At 43.5% G+C, this 17,858-nt stretch overlaps 1 protein-coding gene across 1 annotated transcript in view; it reads left to right on the top strand.

Moving 5' to 3' along the window:
• The first annotated feature begins 859 nt into the window (after positions 1–859).
• The window catches only part of ATP8B1 (ATPase phospholipid transporting 8B1), a 128,503-nt gene continuing 111,504 nt past the window's right edge, over positions 860–17,858 (top strand). Inside the window, exon 1 of the mRNA XM_050944660.1 lies at positions 860–1,164. The gene's annotated coding sequence lies outside the window, so the exon portion shown is untranslated. The remainder of the gene's footprint in view (positions 1,165–17,858) is intronic.

Here is a 17,858-nt window from a genome sequence, read left to right as displayed (position 1 = left end):
TATTTTTGTCCCAGCCTACACTCTGCTTTTACCCAAATCATTTTCAAATATGATGCTTCCAAAAGGAACTACTACAATTTCCCTGTTGTGTGGGATTAGGCCTAGGGTGACCAGATGTCCCGATTTAATAGGGACAGTCCCAATATTTAGGGCTTTGTTTTATATAGGCACCTATTACCCCCCATCCCAATTTTTCACACTTACTTTCTGGTCACCCTAACATCAAATGGAGTGGCCCTTAGCACAAGTTTCACTGTATCTCAAAACTGAATGAGCTTAAAAACCAAAACAAACAAAAACTCTTACTTCTTTCCCCACAGATAATTAGATGCAAATCTAAACAAACACATTGTGAGAGAGAGGCCGGGGTTTAGTTGCCCTTTTTTCAAAGGGAAAGAAAACAAAAAGACAACTCCCATCTACAGGAAAGTCCCGAATTAGGCAACTGATACAGAGGGACGGGGGTAGAGATGAGTAATTGCCTCAGATGATTCTGGCATTGTTCAGATTTATTTTTAAGCAGGGCCCAAGGCAAGGCTGAGTACCGCTGGGAACCTTGAGCCACAGACAATAACGAGCCAAACCTTGCAAACCCCTCAGGGAGCGGGGAGGCCTGGGCAGGGAGGTGGGCACAGTTCTGCCTGAGCTGCTGGTGCCTCTCTCCAGTGGGAGCGCGCTCTGGAGTGTAACCAGAGATCAGCCACAGCTCAGGCCGCTCCCCTGCGCCGGGGATGGGGAAAGGGGGAAATCTACTCCGCTGGCCACTGATATTACCTGAGAGTCACGTGCCCTCTTCCCTGGCTAGGGGAAGGGCTTAGTTAGGGCTTCAAGGCAGCTGCTGTAGAGGTGGATCCTTCCGCCCCCTCCCAGCCCCCGAGAATAGGATGAGCCCAAATGAGCGAACACTCCCACCCGGCTCTAACCTGCCCGCCTGCGGCCAGACACCTTGCGTGGAGTTGAGGAACTAGTTTGGCAAGTCCCGAGCCAGCTTGCGAAGGGAGCGGAGCGCCATTGGAGGGCTGGGAGAGCCCGAGCCAACCCAGGCCGGCTGGTGCGCCCCTGCCCTGGCAGCGGGGCGAGGCGCGCTGGGGAGCATGCAGGTGTAGGGCGGGAAAGCGCCGCCAGGAGCCAGCGGGGCCGCCGGAGCCCAAGTTACAGCGAGAGGTAAGGGGCTGCGGAGGCAGGGCGCTGCTCGCCGTCTGCGGCTCTCGCACCTGAGCCGGGGCGAGGGGCACATGGGGGTCTCCGTGCGGGGCAGCCCCGGCTGGTGGTTGGGGGCAGGAGCGGCGGTGTGTGCCCCCCGGCTCTGGAGGCGGCTTGAGGGCGGGGGCGGCTAACTGGGGCCGCTTCCTACCAAGCCCAAACTATGTCCTTACGCACGCTCCGCCTGGCAGTGAGTGCCCTGCCCTTCTCCTGCAGACCCAGCGCGGCTCCCCGCCGCTTTAACCCAGCCCGCTGCGCCACTGCTGAAGTGACTCTAACTTTCACTGACTCCTGATCCTCCCCTTTCCTTCGGCCGGGCTCGCTTCATGGGTGCCTCCAGCACCCCCTGGCTTGACGTGCTGCACGTCACACACAGGGTTTACAGTTCGGTTCCGTGGCTCTCAGCGCCCCCGGCTCGCTTCGCCGAGAGCTATTCCTGTTGGCTTGCTCAGATCTGAGAAAGCGAGGCCACAAGCTCCATGGCAAGGATGGAGGCTCCCATGCCAAGCGCCGGGGGAAGGAGGGGCTCTGCCTGAACCCAGGCTAAAGTTCAGAGCCACACAACCGATCACCAGAGAAAGCAAACAGGTTTTTGTAGCTGCTCCAGAGGAATCCAAACAGGTCACAGCTAGATTCAGGGTGCAAGTGCTGTCTCCGTTTGTGTGCTAATTACCTCAATCTCGGAGGTTTCTGTAGTTGACATCCAGGATAGGAGGCTGGAGGCGCTTCATAAACTAAACTAGATATTTAATGTTAAATGATATTAATATCACTTACATAGTGTAGAGCTAAAACATCAAATTTTTCCTGGACATTCACTAATCTCTTAATAGTGCACTCTCAGCACTGCATGCTTGTTTAAATGACTAGTGCACCGGCCAGTTCCGATTCACTTTCAGAATGAGCACTTTTTACGGTAAACATTAACTTAGTGGAGAAGCGCATTGCATTGATGTGTTGCTGTAGCTGGTGGAAGAAATAAAAAAGCCAAACCTACCGGTGTTTTGTTTTCAAATGTCTTTTCAATCCCCCTCTGTCAGCGCAATAAAGAAATGCACGTCATTCTCCTCCCTGGACTGGGTGGACAAAGGCAAATTATGGTGCACCTGCCTTGACTCCAGAATATGCTGCTTCTGTATCACTGTGTAGGCTGCAGTATGTTTAAAAAAAAAAAAAAGACTATTTCTTGTGCTCATTGGTAAAGTTTCCTTTCCCTTTCCCATATAACGATTGCCTGATTCCATTGTGACTGCAACAATTTCGATCTACATAACTTTCTATAAAGCTCAACAGTATAACAAAGGAAGGAAAACTCTACAGTATATTCATTCCTTAGTGAACTAAGAGATGGTTTTCTTCCTTTTTATTCTCCTAAGGAAATGAGATATATTGGAATAACAATACTTAAACTTTAATATTTTGGCCAAATGTAAAGGTTATATAAATGCTTACATGTTACAAGAATTTCAGGCTGTCACATCCTCTAATAAAATGACTATTTCTGTGATAATGTGTTATAGTTTTGGGGGAGGGGGACACTTTTTGTTTGACTCTCTTGGTTAGATTGTGACTTTTTTTTGTGAGTCACAGGTAGAATGTATTTCACCTACAGCTGTAAACAATTTTTGTTAGTGCTGTTTTTTTTGTTTGTTTTGAGTGCCTAGGGTTTAATTTGGTGCTATACAGACCTAGGCAGGTAATCTCGACCTGGAAGACTTTTACTTATAGGGATTGTAGAAATGGAAGTTCAAACTCTAATGACAAAAGCAGCTCCTCACTATATTTTAGGGAATGTTTAGTAATTGGTTGGTGCATCTTACTTGTGGTGGTGATAGGGTGGAATGGAAGGAGGGGACTGAGAGCTGTGAGTTCTGATAATCCTGGCTGGATCAGGCTTTGTGGCTTTGGGCAAGGCCCATAAATTTTGTTTGTTTCCACATCTATAAAATGGTGGTAATGTATCTTGCAGGTGTGAGATTGACTAATTAAAAGCTATGTTTACATAGTCTTCTACAGAAGTGAAGCCCATGCTTATTAAGGAACATTTATAATCACGTAATAAAACTTGCTAAGAATATCACCTGTGAAGTTCGTCACTATTTAAAACACCTAATGTAATAACACTAATTTTCTTTGGTTCACTAATTCTTCTGTTTGGTTAATTGACTCTTTGGTTCAGATTTCTTACTTTCATCCATGTCTATTACCTATTAAGATTTAAAATAATGTCCCCAAAACATTGGCTTTTTTTCTCTAAAAGTTCTAATAGAATTGCTTAATTGGATGAGTTAGTTATCAAAACAACATCGTAACCTTTTTTTGGTTAAGAATATGCTAGAGATATTTAGGAAGTGAAGTACCTCAGATGCTACAATAGCTGCGTAAGTAGCTGTGTAGATAATAGTACCAGGAACTTCTGGGTACTGGAGGCTCTCAGATTTGTAGGGTGACCAGCTTTTATAGAGACAGTCTTGATATTTGGGGTGGGTTTTTTTTTTTAATATGGACTCCTATTACCCCCCCACCCCATCCCAATTTTTCACACTTGCCATCTGGTCACCCTACAGATTTATGATCACCTTTTTCTATTGTAAATATATTGTACAAAAAGTAAGAGAAAAGTGAGCCAAGTACAAACCAAGTGGACTACTAGCTAACCCATTCCTAAAATAAATCCTGCACAGGCTCTTATTAAAGCCTGGAAATCTAACTCCTGGTATGAGCTTATGAGTGTCAACTTGTGTGGTATCAAATCATGGTTGGTAGTTGATTTGTTTTTAAATAATAACTCAAACTCATGTGAACATGATGATTTGGTCACTGTCTGTTTTATTTCAATCTCTGAAGATTCCAAATGTGAATTCCCTTGCCAGTAAAAGATTGAGTACTTTTGTAGCATTGGAGTAATTTATGCTTCATCCTCCAGGACATATGTCCCAAACACTTTTTTTTTTTTTTTTTTTTTTTTTTTTTAACTAGTGCTAAACATTCAGGTGGCCTTACTTTCAGTAACTCAATTTGTTCTTCAATTGTTCTCTCTTGTGAGACTTCCTGAGAGTATTCTGGTCCCCAGTCTAGCAATTTGTAAACTAAATTGAATGAGCCATTTCCTGCCGCTTCTATTCAAATTAGCCTGAACTCATTTGCTATTTTTTTACTGTAGTTATGCAGGCCTTATTCTGACAGTATGTTAGTTGTGTTAGACCTGATTATGCAGTCTGCCATAGATTTAAATTCTGCTTTTGGAAATTGGAATCATAAGGGTTTCCAATCTTTATCCTTGGCTGTTTTTCTTTAACCAACATCTGCTAAATGGAACAGTCTGATCCTAATTGTTTGAGCAAAAGAACTGAGCCAGAAACTTCTGAATGTTAATCTCATCTCTGCTATGCGGCTTTGGGCAAATCTCCTAACCTTTCCATATCAGTTTCTCTTTCTTTAAAATGCAAAGAAGACTTCATTACCCATCTCCTATGGGTATTGATCAACACTCTGGAGATGTAAAAGTATTACCTAACAAATATTCCTACATCTTGACTCCTTAGGACACTTGTAAAACTCTAACACAATAGAATTTTGTGCCGTGTTGGATATCAGACTTATAAAGCAGAAAGAAGTTATACTTTAATCTTAATTCGATAACTTTTTCAGAGAACTTGAGCAAGTTTACTGGACACGGTTGTCTTAATCATAGAAACAGTGCCGAACAGGATGGCATAAAGTGGAAACAATACAAAGATAGAAGTAGTGGGATAGGTGAGCAAGAAACAAATAATTAGGCGGTACATGAAAAATTGGAGACAATAAACCCCCGAAAGCCCAATCAGTCTGTATAGTGGAAGGAAAGCATCTGAGTGAATGAAGGGAAACACAATTAACATAAAGGAGGCACAGTATGTTTAATTATAAATCTTAACACTTATTTGTCCTCCACAGTCATAATAGAATGGTACATTTAACATCTCTTCATAATTTTTGTGTATGTAGTTTTAAATGGCCCTCAACATTTGATCTTAACTCTCGTTAGTTTACTACAACTGTATGAGTATTACCCCCACCCAAGCATTTCTGGCACCAAAAGGGGGAGGGGAAAAAAAAGCAGAGCTATGGTAGAAATCTGTGGGCTAACTAAATAAAAGAATGGGTGGAAATCAGTGACATGTGCAGTTATAAAATATACCTACAGCAATAAACTGCTTCGTTTTGACTTTTACAGATCACATTAATTCTATCTTATGTCAGGTCATCCACATCAACAGTGTGACAAAGTCACAAATTAATGTTGTAGCATCCTGACCTCTGTCAGTATGTTAGAGATACATTCAGTAGGGTTGTGGTATTAAAAAAAGTGGGTAAACTAAACTCCATGTTCCCCTAGTGAGAAGTAGGGTAAACTCTATTTGTGTGTTCCCTTGACTATACTACTGAATATGTTCTGTTACCAGAATGAAAGTGGCACTCCAAGACTTCTAATTTTGAAGTAGTGGAGCTTCCTTAATATCTCTTTCTCCAGAATGTGGAACAATCCAGTTTTGAAGCAATGGAACGATGTTAGTTGCCCTCTCTCTGCTTCCTGTCCTCTATCTCATTTTTTTGAGAAAGTTGCAAGTGTTCAGCTTTTACATGATTTAACTATTACCTGAGAGCTCTTTAAAAAGATATTAAATAACAGAGTATCTGAATAAATCTGACCACGAGTGTCTAACCTAGCACTGCCTAGTGGTGTTTGCCCAGGTAACACAGCAAAGCATGTTTAACATGTTAACTGAGAATGGTTAGGAGGCATCTATATTTGAAAGGGTTTATTTAAAAACAGGCATCTTAGAGGGATAGTATCATAATATTTCCAAAAGCTTGATATGTTTGGACCAAAAGAAGCAATGCCCAAAGGCTAATGGATACTTGGACTAAACAAGGAGAGTGAGACTACATAAGGAGTGCACTACTGATTACATGAAGTGGTGCTGCTCTGAAATGCAGAGGAAGGCGATTTCAGAATGTGAAGTGAATCTTTTTCTGCCATGTGAACTATTCCTTCCCCCCCCCTACACAAATTGACCCTCTGATTAAGACCCTGATCCCCCAAATACTTAATATGAGTAAAGCTTAAGTGTGTGTGTGTGTGTGTGTGTGTGTGTATTTGGGGAGGGATGGGGGAGCGGTGTAGGAAGGAAGAGGGAATCAGAGCATAAGTGAAATTACCTGTTGTATTAGTGTTACCGTGGCATGAGATGTTTTCCCGACTATTTGCCTAGATGTAGTTTTGACTTTTCTTTACACTTTTGTAAAGCTGTGAATGGGAGGCAAACTGTTCTAGGAAATTTTTTTGTTTTTTTTAGTGGTCTCTATTGTGAATGGTGCCCACTTTTGAGATCAGGGGTATGAGGGGGTGGGGTATGTGTGTATGTTTCCATAATCATGACTAAACAGTAGAAATTTGAGCATTTTAAAGAGCATAGTCATTGTCAAATTTTCTCATTCATAATGGTGGCAAAAACTATATTAGTGAAAAACCATGTTAAGAACCTTTTATAGCTTAAGTTTTTTTGTTTTTGCTTAGTTGCAATCTCTGACTTTATTTGCTAGCAGAATATATTTTTTCTGGTTATGTCTTTAAAAAGCTTCTATGTCTAATAGAAAATGGATACATGCACTTCATAGAATCGTAGGACTGGAACGGGCCTTGTGAGGTCATCTAGTCCAGTCCTCCGTCCTTATGGCAGGACCGACTACGATCTCGACCATCCCTGACAGATTTGTCTAACCTCTTCTTAAAAAATCTGTAATGATGGCGATTCCACATTCTCCCTAGGCAATTTATTCCAGTGCTTAACCATCCTGACGAGAAGTTTTTCCTCATGTCCAACCGAAACTGCCCTTGCTACAATTTAAGCCCATTGTTCTTGTTCTATATTCAGAGGTTAAGCAGAACAATTTTGTTGTCCTCTTTCTTGTAACAACCTTTTATGTACTTGAAAACTGTTATGTTCCCTCTGTCGTCTCTTCTCCAGATTAAACAGATCCAGTTTTTTCAATCTTCCCTCATAGGTCATGTTTTCTAGACCTTTAATCATTTTTGTTGCTCTCTCTGGACCTTCTCCAATTTGTTCATATCTTGACCTGACTTGTTTATGTGCTTGTATGTGGTTTTCCTTAAATAAACAGCTTTATTATTCATGTGAAAAATAAATTCATAGAATTTAAGACCAGAAGGAACTATTATGATAATTTGAAGTCTGACGCCCTCCCTAACACAGACCTATGAAACTCACCCAGTAAACTCTACATCAAGCCCATAATTTCTATTTGTGCGATAGGTTATCTTTCAGATCACCTGTTTTCAAGCTGTGGGGTGGGCCTCCCAAGGGAGGCATGGGAATGTATCAAGGGAGGCATGAGCTATATGCTTTTTATTTATTTAAGAGTTCTGGCTGTCAGCCCTGGGTGGCTAGGACTCATGCAGAAGAGTCATGCACACCTGGGAGACAGGGATAAAGGGGACAGCTGCCATCCAAGCTCTGGCTCTCCTTCCCCCAAGCCACTCTCTATACCTCACCAGAAGGCAGCTTGGGCTCTCCCCCCTCCCCCGGGTGACCAAATGTCCCAATTTTATAGGGACAGTCCTGATTTCTAGGTCTTTTTTTTTTTTTTTCTTATATAGGCTCCTATTACCCCCCACCTCCTGTCCTGATTTTTCACATTTGCTGTCTGGTCACCCTACCTCCCCCTGCACCCCCCCCAATCTCTCACCATTTAATTGTTATTAATTAATATTGTTATTTCATAGCTATTTAATTGTTCTTCCCTGACATTTGTTTTTCTATCAATTTAATACACCTAGCCATCCTGGTTGTGCACTGAGCAAACACTACATTGAGCAACCCATTGTTGCCGGCACAAAGTGCCCAAGGTCAAGCAACAGCGGGGGCGTCCGTAGCCCAGTGTGCCACGCCAATAAACACACCAGAGTGGAGAAGCAAACAAAGTTTATTTGAGATCTTAAAGCAGTGCAAGGAGACTGATGCCTCAAATCATGCACACCTAATACAAGCAGTTTCCTCCTTTTATATCCCAGTTGCTTTTTGAGAACTTTTTCTTGCTGACTAGCTGATCTCACTCCCCTCTCCTTTCCCATCCAGCTGCAGTATCTTTTCTCATTCAATCTTTTGTCTTCCCCCTTCCTCCCCCCCTCCGCTGCTGAAACATGTATACTGTATCTTGAAACGGCCTTGAGCGTGCTTTAGCCTAGCTTCAATGTATTACAGCAGAGAACTGGCTGTTACAACCGAAAACTAACTGCTAACACAACATTTTTGCAGCTATTAGTACATTAGGTTACACAAAGTGTTTAACATGGAGGAACATTGGTTCATTGAGGCCTGAGCAGGAGGGCTTCATCGACACTCGTGATCGTCCACCCTCCCGAGCTACCTAGATTTATGCCTAGTGACACCAACACCATGATGACTCAAGTCTCTTTCCTCCAAACTTGGAGTCCATTTATGCTCTTTCTACATTACGTACAACCAAGTTAAGCTGCATCTGCTATTGTGAATTCTATCTCTTTTAGGTACTTCTGTGGCCCCCGTCAGAAGTATCAAGCACCTCACAATCTTTAATGGTTTTACCTTCACAGTATACCTGTGAGGTAGGAAAGTACTATTATGTCCATTTTGTAGAGAACTGAGGCACAGAGAGGCTAAGTGACTTGCCCACAGTCACATAAGCAGCTGTTGATGAAGTAGAGAAATAAACCTGGCTCTGCCAAGTGCTCTAATCACTGAACCATCTTTCCTGTCCAACATCCCCAGTGAATTTAAGATTATCTGGAGCATTTTGTTTTTAATTCTGTGCATTTTACTAAACAAATCCACTTAGTGGCAGAAATACAAGCTCACAAGCTATTTTATTTTATCCTCTAAATAAATTAAATAACTGATTCCAATGTAGGACCCTGGGGAACTGCATTAACAGACAGATGCTGACTGCACATGTTTTAAGAGAGTGTCTAATTTAAAATGCTACAGAAGTACAGCTGCACTGCTGTAGAGCTTCCTATGCTTACAGGATTGATTCTCCTGTCAATTTAGGTAATCCATCTCCCCGAAAGGCAGTAGTTAGGTTAATAGAAGAATTCTTCTGTCTATCTACCTACTGTGGTCTATACAGGGACTGAAGGAGTGTAGTTAAGACAACATAGGGGTGTGGATTTTTCACACCCCTGAGCAATGTGGTTATGCTGACCTAATTTTCTAGTATAGGTTAGGCCTAAGGGAGCCCCTGACATCTAGTAAACATCTATAATTTTCCTTCTGTCACAGATACGTTCAAGTGCATTTCCATACATGCTGATAGGTCATCCTTTTCTCTCCATATGTCTCTTGTTAATAGCCTTGAAATTTTAGCACTTACATAGCTGCTCACTGTAACTTTCCCGTTCCTCAGCAAATGTTTAATTCTTACCAAGACTTTGTCCCTTATTCTGTTATTTATTATTATTAATTTTTTGGAAGAATCTCATTAAAAGTGTTGAAAAGACAAATTATCTCCTGGGTCCACCTTTAACTACTGTCCTAAAGCTTTTTTTTAAGTACGGAAGGAAACTTCTTAACAGGTTAGGTTTGTTTTACAGAAGTCATGCAATTAAATTGCGCTACCAAGTTAGTCTAGTGCAGCTGTTGAAAGCTGTCTTCCCCTACACTTTCCAGCAGTTTCCCCAATAGTGAGGTAAAAGATGCACTGGTTTGTAATTCCTATGGCATCTTTTTTAAAAAAGTCACATTAGGAGCTTTCTAATTATCAGCAACTACTGTTTTGTGAATATTATATATTGTCATTCTCTCTATTCCATACTTTAAAAAAAACAAAAACAAAAAAAAACAAAACAAAAAACAACCTCCCTGTGGAAATACATGCTGTTTGCCTCTGGTGACTTACTGCACCTGAATTTCTAAAATTGTTTTATACTTTCATTAGACCACAGTCCATCAAGGCCATGCTCTGGTCTCTTTAATTTTACCTCTTGGAATTGAAATTTCCAAATTTCTCCTGTATCTCTGGCATGAACTAATGCATGATTGTTCTAAGGAAGGTGAAATCTCACATAGTGCTCCTAGCTAGTTGCAGTGAAAAAGATTGTTACTTCCTTAATACTTCAGGCTACATCCTTCAGCATGATTTGGCACCCTTATTTTACAGTAGCATGCCTATCCCTAAGCGTCATTACTAACAGTACAATTATCCAGCCTTGCTTAAAAATTCAGCTATGCCATTTGGCATAATGGCCTGTGGTAATGAATTCCATACTCTGGCTGACTTCACTGCACTGTGTGACAGATTCCTGCTGAGCCATATTCTGCCCTCAGTTACATCAACCCCCGTAATATCAGTGAAGTTGCATGATTGAAACTGAGCCAGGGCCAGCTCCAGGCCCCAGCACGCCAAGTGCGTGCTTGGGGCGGCATGCCGCGGGGGGCACTCTGCTGGTTGCCGGGAGGGCGGCAGGTGGCTCCGGTGGACCTCCCGCAGGTGTGCCTGCGGAGGGTCCGCTGGTCCTGCGGCTCTGGTGGAGCATCCGCAGGGACGCCTGCGGGAGGTCCACCGGAGCCATGGGACCAGCGGACCCTCCGCAGTCACGTCTGCGGGATGGCCGCCGGATCGGCGAGCGGCAGATCGCCCCCCGTGGCGTGCTGCCATGCTTGGGGCGGCGAAATGGTTAGAGCCGGCCCTGAACTGAGCCCAAAATTTGGCTTGTACAAAGTTTATCTAATTGTGCGATCCAATTCCTTAAAGCTTGTCTCACTGTTGTATACCAAAACAACCTTGATGGATACAAGAGAACATTGTATATTCCATGATTAACAAGACCATCCTTTTTATCTACTCTCAAACTAGTACAGTTATTGACACATTTGCCAAGTGTTATATCAAACAGCATGCAAAGTACATTATAATGTTGCAATGACCTCGGACTCTAACTCTACTCCATAAGCTTAATTGCTCAGATGTGGATCTCTGGTTTCACAAATATATCTGTAGAAACTTATGCTTTTAAGATCCAGAGATCCCAGGTTCATCTCCCCCTCCCCATGATTTACCCATAGGTAGGGCCCTACCAAATTCACGGTCAATTTTGGTCAATTTCACGGTCACAGGATATTAAAAATTGTAAATTTCACAGTTTCAGATACTTAAATGTGAAATTTCAAGGTGTTATAACCATGGGGGTCCCAACCCAAAAGGAGGTAATGGGGTGTCTCAGCTATTGTAGGGGAGTCACAGTGTTGCCATCCTTACTTTCTGTGTTGTTAGAGGTGCTGCCTTGAGAGCTGTGTGGCTGGAGAGCAACAGCTGCTGGTCGGGCCCTCAGCTCTGAATGCAGCACTACTGCCAGCAGCAGCGCGGAAGTGAGGGTGGTGTGGTATGGAGGGGGTCCTCACTTTTGGGAGGGGGAAGGGCGGGGCCAGCATTATGGGTGGGCGACTGCCCAGAGTTCTGTGATTGGGGGGGGGGTTCCCTTGGTCACCCTTCCCCCCAGCCCAAGGCCCTTTTAACTCCCGAGCGCCGGGGTGCTGGGCTGGGAGCGCTCAGCCGAGGGCTCCTACCATATCCTGGGCTCCAGCCGCTGGTCCTGGTCAGACTGGTGAAGAATGGGACATTTTCCCCTGCAAAGGCTGCTCCCAGGGCTGGTTCAGACCCAGCTGCAGGAAGATCCACAGCTGCTGGCTGGGAGCCCAGCTTTGAAGGCAGTGCCACTGCCAGCAGCAGTGCAGAAATCAGGGTGTCATGGTATTGCCGCCTTTACTTCTGCATTGCTGCTGGCTGTGGCACTGCCTTCACAGCGGGGTGGCTGGCCAACATCCACCACTCTCCAGCTGCCCCACTCTGAAGGCAGAGCAGAAGTAAAGATGGTAATACTGCAACCCCCCTACAATAGCCTTGTGACTGCCCCACAACTCCCTTTTGGATTGGGACCCCCAGTTTGAGAAATACTCATCTCCCCTGTGAAAGCTGTATAGTACAGAGTAAAAGTACACAAAATGCCAGATTTCATGGGAGAGACCAGATTTCATGATCCATGATGCATTTTTCACATTTGATAGTGCCCTCGCCATAGGCAAACATATCCCACATATTTCAGGACTAGTGTTAGTGTATTCCTATTATTTTTGCTACTTATTTCCTTCTCTGGAGATATGATTTGATTTGAAATAATACTTAGCAATTATGTAGTTCTTTTCACATCTAGATGTCAAAGCCCTTTACAGTGGATCATTATCTCAATTTTACAGATGGGGAAACTAAGGCACTGAGCGGTTGAAGTCACTTACTTGGCGCTACTAAGCAGGTCAGTAGCAGAGCTGGAAGTAGAATCTAGGACAGTGGTTCTCAACCTATTTACCATTGTGGGCTGTATCCAATGCTATGGCCCTGAGGATGTCACATGAGCCATAGCTTTGTGCTGATTGGGCTGCAGATTGAGAACCACTAATCTAGGACTTCTGACTCCTGGTCCAGTGCCCTGTGCACTACTAGATCATGCTGTCTCTAATAACAACAATGTAAGATGCATTCATGACATATCAAAACTTAAAAAGTTACCTTTAATTGAAGAACTAATGAAGGGAACAGCAAATGCTAATCTGTTGTATATTTTTCTATGTTTAATGATACATTTAGAATGAGCATCCTCCCAAGTAGCCCATTTTGGATTTTGAGGTATTTCTGGGAATATCTGAGGTACAAAATGTTTACAGTTACCAAGGAAATATTTGCGGTGCAGTCACTGTTAACTGTTTGCTCTGGATCTTGTACAATTAGTTGCAAGTGACTGTAGCCTGATTATAATAGCATAATGTGGATCAAACATCCTGATCTTTTTTCAGCAATACAGTCTTAGCTGTGAGCTGACAGCGACATATCCCCTTGCTAATCATCTGGTCCACCCTGTCTGGTTTTTCAAGTTGCTAGTTTTTTGGAGAAGAGCATTTACACATTTTATCTTTGTGTTTATCTTCTCTGAAGATATACAGCTTCTGTAATATAACATTATTTTGCAATGGAAGAAAGTCATTTTCATATACTGTAGCATGCACAAGATATTTAATGCAATTCAGTTATCTAAAAGCATGTGCATTTTTGGAAGATGGAGTGGATAATATGTCACTTCTGTTATTGACTAAATATAGTATAAGCTTTTTCTCAGGACCGGCGCTAGGGGTTTGAGCGCCCTAGGCGGATAGCAATTTCGGCGCCCCGTGCACTGGTCTCGCGGCTCCGGTGGAGCTGCCACAGTGGTGCCTGCGGGAGGTCCACCGGAGCCGCGCGAACAGCTGACCGTCCGCAGGAACCACTGCAGCAGCTCCACCAGAGCCGCGGACCAGCGGACCCTCCGCAAGCACCACTGCAGTACGGTTCAATAAAACTTTGTCCACAACTTCACTGAAGAGACTTCTCCTGTACCTGACCCCCCAAAATAACTGAAAATAATTTCACTATTAGGAAAAGCTTCATGAATTCAGTTGATGTTTTCCTTTACTTAAGAGCAGGGTACAATCAACAGCTGAATAGATCTCTAAAGAGATGCAAATAGAGCAAGCTACCTGTACAGTCCTGTCTAGTGGTGGAACATGTTAAGAGTAGAAATGCCTAACCTGAAGTACAATCTAGGCTCAGTGAGTGTCCTCTGTCATTTTTTGTGAGTGTAGCAAATTGAAAATGGTGGTTGGCAAACTCTCACTTCATCACTCATTTTACTTTTGTGTGTTTAGGCTTATAAACTGAGACTTAGTTCATTCCAATCAGTATAAACATGTTTGGGGTAAGCTGTGACACAGGAGAGTTGTGTGAGCATTGACAGAGACACACCCTGGAATGCAGTGCTCTGTGCCGAAGCTGGATATTACTTTTTTTAATTTTTTATAGAGACAGTATCTAAAAATTTGCCCTTCAGATAAGATGCTTACTCTTTTTTTTTTTTTGTGTGTGTGTGTGTGAAAATTGTCCCTTAATCATGTAGAACATTTCTGGGTAGATTTATAAACCAGGCAGCCTTCCCTACTTTAAACTTGCTGTTGTTTCCAAATGTGTTATGGGCTTACAGAGGATCCATGAGATTGGTAGAAGAATGCACATCCAGCTGTTTCTGAATTGTTAACCCCAAAATTGTAAATTAGGCCCCCAAAATCATGAGATTTCAAAAAAGTGGGTTCTTTCTTTTTCTGTCTGAACTGTCAGTCGTTAGTTTTCAATCTTTTATCTGTAACCAGGAGGATTAGAAACTTTCTTTTATAAGGAAAGCTGTGTTCTCATCTAACCACATGACTCCAGGAGCTGGGTCTTTATTAAAACCATGAAATATTTCAGGGCTTGCAGTAAAATAACAATTGACAACACTGTCGCTTGTCTGAAAGAAGAATGGAGTGCAGTTTCAGAAAAATCTGCCCCACTGCTGTGAATTTCAGAGACTACTCTAGCTCTCCTGAGCTTGTGCTTCTATGGGCAAAAGGGCACGTACACCTCCATTTTTATACTAGTTTGCCCTCTTAATTTGTTTTTTTTTAATTATTATTAGGACCAGCACTACCATTTAGGCAGCCTAGGCAATCGCCTAGGGCGCCAGAATAATTGGTGGGCGCCGTTTTGCCGGAGGGGGTGGCAGGCAGCTCTGGTGGAGCTGCCGCAGTGGTGCCTGCGGAGGGTCCGCTGGTCCGCGGCTCTGGTGGAGCTGCTGCAGTGGTTCCTGCGGACGGTCGGCTGTTCGCGCGGCTCCGGTGGACCTCCCGCAGGCACCACTGCGGCAGCTCCACCGGAACCACGGGACCAGCGCACGGGGCGCCGAAATTGCTATCCGCCTAGGGCGCTCAAACCCCTAGCGCCAGTCCTGATTATTATAATTTAAAATTGCAAAGCCCTTTCAACAAAAGCTGTATTGTTTTTTTAAATGTGGATGATTTAGGCCAGTGGCTCTCAGATTTTTGTATGGTGATCCCTTTCACATAGCAAGCCTCTGAGTGTGACCCCCTCCCCGCTTAAATATATGAAAAGGGTTTTTAATTTATTACACCATTATAAATGGTGGAGGCAAAGCGGGGCTTGGGGTGGAGATTGACAGCTCGCAACCCCCCATGTAATAACCTCGTGACCCCCTGAGGGGTCCCGACCCCCCAGTATGAGAACCCCTAATTTAGGCGGTGTAATCTGAGGAATGAATTTGAAACTGCTTTCCAAGTGGGGGGGCCTTGTCTTACCTGAAACAAGAATGGCTATAGATGGATCCTCTGTGGCCCATAGAAAGAAAAATCCTGATATTGAAACACTGCCCTAAAAACAAAAAATGGGCAAAGGGGAATGAAAGAACTGGGTTCTTGCCTTTTATTGCTTTTGAAATAGAGAGCTTAAAAGATCATGGCTGTGGTGTGTTGTTCCCTCCCATTTTGTCTCTGGTGCAATCCCCACGGTCAGTAATGAATGCTTTATTATTGTCCATAGTGCTGCATGAGTCTCAGGCTGTGTACACACTGCATCTTAAGTCGATATAAGTTAAGTTGCTTGGGGAGTGAATACCCCCTCCCCCGAGCGACGTAAGTTACACTGACCTAAGCACCGGTGTGGACAGTGCTATGTTGGTGGCAGAGCTTCTCCCGCCAACATAACTACCGCCACTTGTGGGGGCTGGAGTAATTAAGTTGATAGGAGAGTTCTCTCCTGTAGGCTTAGAGCGTCTGCACTAGCAGCGCTGCAATGGTACATCTGCATCAGTGCAGCTACACCACTGTAAGCTCTATAGTGTAGCCATAGTCTTAGTTGCAAGGACAGACTTCTGTTATATAAAAGACTGCGCATGTATGCCTGGCCTACACTAGGAAATTAGATTGGTATAACAGTCACTCAGGGGTGTGAAAAATCCACACCTCCTGAACAGCACAGTTAAACCAACCTAACCCCCTGTGTAGAGAGCGCTAGGTTGATGGGAGAATTCTCCTATCTCTTAGCTGCTGCCTCTTATGGAGGTGGATTGGCTACACCGATAGAGAAGCCTTCTCTTTTGCATAGGTAGTGTCTTCACTAATGTGGTTCTGCAGCATTTTAAGAGGAGCACTTATGGTTAAGAAATTTGGAGTTGTAAATCTGGCTCTCCCATTGACTTGAGTTGCCAAAGACCACAATGATTTTTTTAAACTTTGATTTGCCAGCCATTTTCTTTTGGATCAGCCCCAAACTTTATTTGTTTTGTTGGAAATAAAAAAAATAATCAACTCTTCAGGCAGCTCTAATAATTATCCCTGTTTTACAGGTGAGGAAAGTGAGGTACAGATGTGAACTGACTTGTCAGTGGCAATGTCAGGAATAATACCCAGGACTCTGGTGCTCTATTTCCTTGGCCACGCTGCTCTGAAGTTTACAGCATTGTTGGCGGGTACTTCAAGCCCTGCAACTTGTCTCAAGAAGGCATTCTAAACTCTCCTTAAGACTATTTTTTTGCAGCATTTTTGTAGCTGTGTTGGTCCCAGGATATATGAGAGGCGAGATAGGTGAGGCAAATCTTTTATTAGACCAATTTCTCTTGGTGTAAGATGCATGCTTTCGAGCTGTTCAGAGCTCTTCTTCAGAGTGTCTTCCTTATCGTGACCTGATTTCCTTCCCCAGACTTGAAGAAGAGCTCTGTGCAGCTTGGAAGCTTGAATCTTCCACCAACAGAAGTTAGCCTAATACAAGATTTACCTCATCTATCTTGTCTCACTTAAGCTTTTCGTAAATTATGTTAGGGCCCAATCTTGCACTCATTTAAGTCAGTGGCAGAGCAAAGCTCCTATTTATAGATCCTAAAACAGGTTGGTGTTAAACTGTTGGATCAATGCAGCAAAATTCTGTTAACGTTTACTTAAAAATAATGTTCCTGTTGCATGGGTATCTAGTTTATGCTTATTAGCACACCTTAAACTATGTCTACATTGGTATCTGGACATGGGTACTGGACTGTATGTATGCTCACCTATATACCCTATACCCATGCCAAACGTCCAGATATACTGTTCTGGATGTGGGGGATATGCTTGATACCAGGGTATATCATGACCATGCTGCCTTTTTTGGTACATGAGGTTAGCACTAGCGTTTCAGAGGTGGTATCTCAGGATTCTGTGCATCATAGAAGACACTCTAGGATCCTCCCTGCTGTGCGCTGGCAATGGCAACTCCCACTCCTCTCTGCTGCCCAACTTGGTGGAAGACATGGAGCAAATGGCTAATGATATGGTTTTGCCCCCACTCCCTCTTGCAGGACAAATGTGTCTGTGTTACAGTACGCAACTGGTGAGAATCTTAGATTCCATTCCCTTTACCCCTGTCACAAGCCAAAGATAGGTGACCAGGATGGTGACTGATCCACTGACGCCTTATGGCATAAAGATGCAGGAGATTTCTGGTATTGTGATTGTATGTCTGTGGGTGGAGCACCACTTCTGGATCAGAAGAACCAGCACAATTGGGTGGGATCACATCATCATCGAAACCTGGGATGATGAGCAGTGGCTGCTGAACTTCAGAATGAAGACTTTCTGGAGCTCTGTGAGGAGTTTAGGATGGCCAGATGTCCCGATTTTATAGGGACAGTCCTGATATTTGGGGCTTTTATTTTAATATAGGCTTTCTTC

Source organism: Gopherus flavomarginatus, chromosome 3 (genome assembly GCF_025201925.1).
Source record: "Gopherus flavomarginatus isolate rGopFla2 chromosome 3, rGopFla2.mat.asm, whole genome shotgun sequence".
Taxonomy (NCBI): Eukaryota; Metazoa; Chordata; order Testudines; family Testudinidae; genus Gopherus; species Gopherus flavomarginatus.
Note: the sequence above shows the minus strand (reverse complement) of the source record. Positions and strands in the feature narration are given on the sequence as shown.